The sequence below is a fragment of the Nicotiana tabacum genome, chromosome 18 (assembly GCF_000715075.1).
Source record: "Nicotiana tabacum cultivar K326 chromosome 18, ASM71507v2, whole genome shotgun sequence".
Classification (NCBI taxonomy): Eukaryota; Viridiplantae; Streptophyta; class Magnoliopsida; order Solanales; family Solanaceae; genus Nicotiana; species Nicotiana tabacum.
In genome coordinates this window covers 79985143-79991619 of record NC_134097.1, presented here as the reverse complement: position 1 = coordinate 79991619, position 6477 = coordinate 79985143, and the positions used below count along the sequence as shown (strand labels likewise).

The 6477-nt window shown below is 33.0% G+C and overlaps 1 long non-coding RNA gene across 2 annotated transcripts; it reads right to left on the bottom strand.

Moving 5' to 3' along the window:
* Positions 1-2032: 2032 nt before the first annotated feature.
* On the bottom strand, positions 2033-6049 carry LOC107768214 (uncharacterized). 2 transcript variants are annotated; one of them, XR_001644116.2, is made up of 5 exons: positions 5841-6049; positions 5604-5742; positions 5357-5482; positions 4338-4516; positions 2033-2435 (listed from the first exon to the last, which is right to left on the bottom strand). It is a non-coding gene; the product is annotated as an uncharacterized LOC107768214 (long non-coding RNA). The 2 variants fall into 2 exon arrangements; XR_001644115.2 differs by having other exon boundaries at positions 4407-4516; positions 5841-6046.
* Positions 6050-6477: the final 428 nt, after the last annotated feature.

Here is a 6477-nt window from a genome sequence, read left to right as displayed (position 1 = left end):
CTCCACCGTAAATATGTTTATCTATTTAGTACTTATATTGGAAATAAGCTTCCTGAAGAAGCTTATCACTTCGGTACCCGGTTATGGATAAACATTACCCCCAGTATAAGTTTATCCATACCAGGTATAATAGGCTTATCTTTTCAGTACCCAGTTATGGATAAACATTATCCCCGGTAAAAGATTATCCATACCGGGTATAATAAGCTTATCCATTCAGTACTCCGTTATGGATAAATATTGCTCTCAGTAGAAGATTATCCATATCTGGTATAGCAGCAGCTTACACAGCAGCTTGTAGTAGCATCTTACACAGCAGCTTATAGTAGCTTACACTGCAGCTTGTAGTAGCAGCTTACACAGCAGCTTGTAGTAGCAGCTTACGGAGCAGCTTCCTTTCTTCTATAAATAGAAGAGATTTCAGTTCATTATGTACATCAGTTTGAATTCGAATAATATATCAGTTTCTCTCTATACTTGTCTTTACTTTATAGTCTTTATTTTATAACAGTTCAGAGTTATCATTTTCTTTTTTTTTTACAAGTATAGTGTGTCAATTGCATAAAATTTTATGATTTAATCATAATTCAATGAAATATTACTTCTTTTAATTTAGACTATGAATATTGAATTATTTGATTTTACAAATATCAAGTGTTAAAAAAAAATAATTCTTCATACAAACTGAGTTTTGTAGGCAAAGACATAAATTGTTAAGTCAGTGAGCAAGAGTATGGAGTACTCTTACATTTATAATATATCACTTTCTTTTTGTCAGTTTACATAGTGATATTTGGATTTTGAGAGAACCAAATTTTTGTTAGCGAATTTTGCATATGATTATTAAAAATTTTGAATTGATAATTATTGTAAGGAGATAAGGAAGGTCACGTGACTTATATGGGTTTCGTGGGAAATTGGACGAAGTGTAAAGAGGAAAATCACGTGACTTCGTCGGGTTTGTTTTTGTGTATGGGATTTTAGCAGTTATGTTTAGAATCTGTTTTTCCCTCCTTTCTATTTGTCTATCTGGGAGGTAGGGTCGGATCACACCACCCAAATCAGTTACGGTTTGACTTTTTGATCCAGCTTTTTTTTTTCGACCAATAAAAAAAATCAGCATTTTTTAAATATTTAAAAACAGTAATAACTTTAAGTACGTGTGTGTAATACTGTAATTTGATAATATGTTACGTGAGCATGCATGGTAGGATGATCATCTCAGTGTTACATTTGCTCTTCTTCATTCATCACTTACAAAAATACTAGTGTATAGGTCAAGATCTACCACAGAATATTTAGGGCGAGGTAGTATTAAGGGAAGAATCAGTCGAGGTCGATCAGAAAATGGCGAAGCCCGTGATCAGAATGTTAACAATAATCGAGGTCGAGCACCACGGAAAGAGTTGTAACGGCTAGTTTTTAGAATAGGATAATAGAGGGAATATTCTAAAGAATATTCGCTGCACATGTATTATTAAGATTTGTTAGGGATATGTCCCATATAAAGAGGAAAAAAGATAATGTAAAGGGGATATATGTGATCTTCGCTTGATAAGAACAGACTTTTGATAAATATTCTCTCTCTTATAAAAACTAGATGGGATTGGACCGTGCTCGGATTATAGTATATTTCATTTCGACAGACAGTTAAAATTTAAACTAAAAACCATATCAATGCGCTCGAGAAAATCACTGTCGATCCTGGTTCTCAAAATGACACTGTTGTCTCTTTGGAACTTTCGAAAATTGAAAATGAGCAAATGTCAAGAAATTTTGCTAAGCTCCGTGAAGGTAGAGTACCTAGTACCTATAAATATTGAGTTGGTGGTACTATGAAAGTAAGTTAATTACGGGGAAAAAATAATACATGTTCGTTCTCAATTATTTGTACCTTTCATTTAATTTTATGCTAGAGGAGAAATAAGGTTTGATATAATGATTGCATTCCTAAGGGAACTTTATCTATGATATAATTTGGATATCGAAAAATGATAGTACCAGAATTTTTAGTTATCACTAATTCTTGAGATACGTCGAACAAATAAATACTAATATGATGGTTGATCGAGTTGTTATATGGTGTTAAGCCACCAAACACTTGAGAGTGTACAGAGCATAACGTTAATAAATTTTTATATAGATATTACTACATGCATCATACAGATGCAATGCAAATCACATAAAAATTACAGAAGTGGAACGTTTTGCCGGCATTGAACTCTTGATAGCCTTATCTAAGAACTCAAGGGAATCCAATACATTGGCACACTTAGCTGACACTTCATGTTGATGCTTTATGTTATTCTTGTCATCTTGAAGTTTCTCCATCTTTGTTTGCATCTCCTCTGTTATAACCGTAATTTCTTGTTTGTCAAGTCTAGGGTGTGAAGGCGATTGATCCTTTGATCCTTCCTTTATGATTTTAATCCTACCTGCAGAAATAATTGAAAATATTGAAATTAATAGGTATATCAACACATAAAGTAATAAATGTTAAGACCAAAATTATAAAGAAATATGTGAAAATATTGTAAGGCTAAAGATAACCATCTCGACTCACGACTATTCAGTTCGAGAAAAATATCAAGTAGAGCTTGTCCCAAGAATGAACGGCTTAGCTTATACGTAGTTGTTTCTGTTCCCCCAGTCCAAACATCTGATTCTAATATTAAGAGGACCTCAAAGAAATCAATAGAGGGGTTGATTTTGTTTGTATACAGGATGGGCGGGATTATAATAACATTAAGGATGGAAGTGGTGATGACAGAAATATCAGGGATCTTGAAGGAGGTTGGAGAAACAAGTATCCCATAAATGATACACGAGTTTAACGGCTAAAACAGTAGTAAGCATTACAATCATATCCTAAATCAGTATAGAATTACACTTCAAAAGTTTTAGTTAAGAGTATGGTCAGAGCGAAGGAAGGCTGTGTTGACTGAGGTATGGTCCCAACTTCTGGTGATTTGCCAGGATTAGTAATATAACCTTAATGCTCAACCAAAATAGAGAGCAAAAATAATTACTTGAAAGCAATTAATCCAAAGAAACGCAGAAAAAGTAAGTACCATATTTGTGGGTAGGTCATGCGCAATAAATACAAAATTAGGAAGGAAATAGGTAGACTTAAATAAGCTAGGCGTAAATACAAACATGAGGAAGTAAACCTGAAAACTTAAATAAGCTAGACTCAGTTATAGACTTATAGTACATCATTTAGAATGGATAGTTAATAAGAGGGGGGGTACTTTTGCAACATATTGTACATACAATGGCACCAACAGAATTAAGTTCTGGTCTGCTATTTGGTGTAGAAAGTTGTCCAATATTAATAGTCTACCAGCAACTCCTTTCAGTAGTCAGTCACAAAATGGTCGGGCTCTCAGATGTTTATTTAGAAGAAGACTTCAAGACGGAAGGTTAATAGTTATATGAAACTCTTAAGCTAAATAAATTCTCTTTTAAACATCTAATTCTGGAAACTATTAACAATATAATAGTAGGCATTTTCAACTATTTTATATTTCACTCACTCCTAAAACAAAGGTTTGTAGCCTCTCTTCTCTAAATTAACCCATCTGATTGGTTCATGTATTAGCCAGTGATCACCACTAGAAACTAAAAATATGTTCTGTCAAGAATTCAAGATACTAATCCAGCACAATAGATATTCTTAGTAGCTTTTACTATTAAAGTAATATCTTTTTCTCCCTCTTCTAAATATCCTCTTGTATATAAGAAAGATAGAAAAATTTTGAGAATATTTGTGGACTTCTAAGTATTCAATAACGTTCCTTGAGAAAACATAATTGCTTCTACCAACCTATCAGTGTGCATCTAATATACTATAGATAGAATAGTATATTAGCTCTATCTATTTCCAAGTTTCATCGAAAATGAGTATGTCGTATGCATCAAAGTGTAAACTTTCACTTGATTCCAAAGGCAACAACTTAAATGGTATCTCGAAAGGTGAACTCTTGATGAATTTTCTTCTCTAAACATGGCTACAGAGGTTATTTACATGCTATTCTTGAATGCTTATAATTCCTCATTATGGAAACTTTCTTGTCTAAAATCCAGAATGCTTCAGCAAAGTACAAGTTTATTAGATCATGATTTAGCCCTTGTCAGAAAGTATTACTCAAGAGATACTTCAAAATAATCTAACACTAATGGTCCATGGGTGCTTAAAAAGTATTTCAGATCATCTCTGCATTAACAACAAACCTAAAATTTTCCAGCTTCTTTTATCCCTTGATATGTATTCAATATAGAAATACAGCAACAAATATCTCGCTTATCCTAAAGATGGTGCTGACATGTTGAATTACCTAAGGTTCATTTCTTTATCATGACATAATTGACTTTCTCATCCAAAGAACAAAAGATGGAGTTGCAACCTGGTGTTCTTCAGCTATCTCTATCCAGCAATCACAACATCAACATAATGCTTGAAATGAGCAACTCACGGCAACAAAGTTTAAAGCTTGTTGAAACTTTTCTCTTTAACCTTGCAATACAAATAAAACATATTGATCGTGGGCTTTCTGAATATTAATAGTTCTTTTCATACAGCAGAACCGTAATACTACTTATTCTCAATCTCTGCCTCAAGCTCACTCACTCTTTCTGTTTTCTTTGTTATATCCAAATGCAGCTAAAGTGTACTGTGATTTTAGCAAAGAATTCCAAAAGGAAACTACAAAAGCAATTGGGAAAGACTTTAGCCCTCTCAGTAATCTTGAAATTCAAAGAAAAAGCAGCTTTTGGAGTTTGATCAACATAGATTTAAGTTTTTTCATGATATTCAGGCATAAAAGACTCTACAAATTGCAGTAATTGTTAAAAATTAATTGAACTGAAAAATACTTCAACATAAACTATTAATAAACTCATCTTAATCTCAGTAGAAACGTTTATGCAACCTCTAAATGATCTTGCATAAAAATTAACTCTAACTGTAACTGAATCTTATATAAGTTAGCAAATATAAGTAATGATGCAGTAACTTAAATTAGAGAAAAGAGAATATTGTGCCAATAGAAAGATACAGTAAAATATATTTGGTGTTGGAATAATAAAGGCAGTGTTTCAACATTGTAAATATGCACAACACTCTAAAACAACATATAAGAACATAGGATTTATATTATTCTCCAGAATAAAACCAAATGTATTTTGGAATTGCGCAAAAATAAAAGATACAAAGATAACTATTAAAGCTAGACTAGATTAGATTGTCTAAATCAACTTATTAAATAAGTTTCTATAGTATGCCAAAATGTTATGCAACAACAAATACTCTTATAGTCTTCTTTAGGAACAGGGATTTATAAGGTTCATTCCTGACCTGGCAATATGAGCTACCCACAATATTGTCAAGCAGTTGCCTCGCAATCCTTGCTTTTTTATTCCCATATGAACTTCAGTAAAATCTTATGTGCATTTGAAGACCTTTCATTCATTCACTCCATCACTAAAATGAGAGTAGAATGATAGAATGCACAAAAACTCAATTTCGAACCTTAGGTTAAAATCACCTTAACGAAAATACAAACAAAAAAAAGCAGAGAAAGCAGGGATCCATGATTAATTACCAGTTTTCTCCACCGTAACTTAACTCTCATCACCGAATCTCTCCTTATTTCTCTTAATCTTCTAGAAATTCAACAGCAACTCACTTTACCACCTAATTGACGAAGTTGTTGAAGCATTGAAAAGCTTAGATATCATCACCTACTCCATTTTCATAAACCGATAATTCAGTTCCTTAAAATAAAAATATAAGATATTCCTCTAGCTAATTGCGGAAATAGAACTGGAGAAGAAGATACCAGCTTTAATTTGCGGTTAGATGCTGCGGAGACTTTGGGTGGCAGAGAAATTCAGCCGAAACTTCAATTTCTCCTGTCAAAAAAATTGACACGACATCAAGAACCGATGAATTTAAGTGATGAATACAAAAGTGGTACAAATCAACAAAGGAAACAGACTGAAGCTTGTATAACTGAAGGAAAAAAAATTAGAAAGGCGAAGAGTGAGAAAATACATAAAGGCAACATCTGTAGCGGTGACTACTAGGTGGGATAGGTTAAATTGACCTTAGAATCCATATTCTAATCAGCATTCAGTAACACTCATAAGGGTCATAATAGACAATTCAATATACAGCTGGACTAAAATGATCAAATAGCCCTTGGTCGGCAAGTAGGGATGTCGACGGTCTCCTGCTTGCTTTAGGGCTCTTCTATATAGTATAAAGAATACTACATTTTCATCAAGATTCATATTCATATTATTCCACGTTTTTCTATCAGATCCGAGAATAGTTCAAACATTCTAGGATTGGCCTGTCACTCATTGTCACACCCCTTTTTACCCCTTCAAAAGATAATATGGGTTATGGATTGTGGGTTAAAGAGCTTTTCTAATTAAAGTGACAAATTTGAAATAGGGATTATTTTATTTACA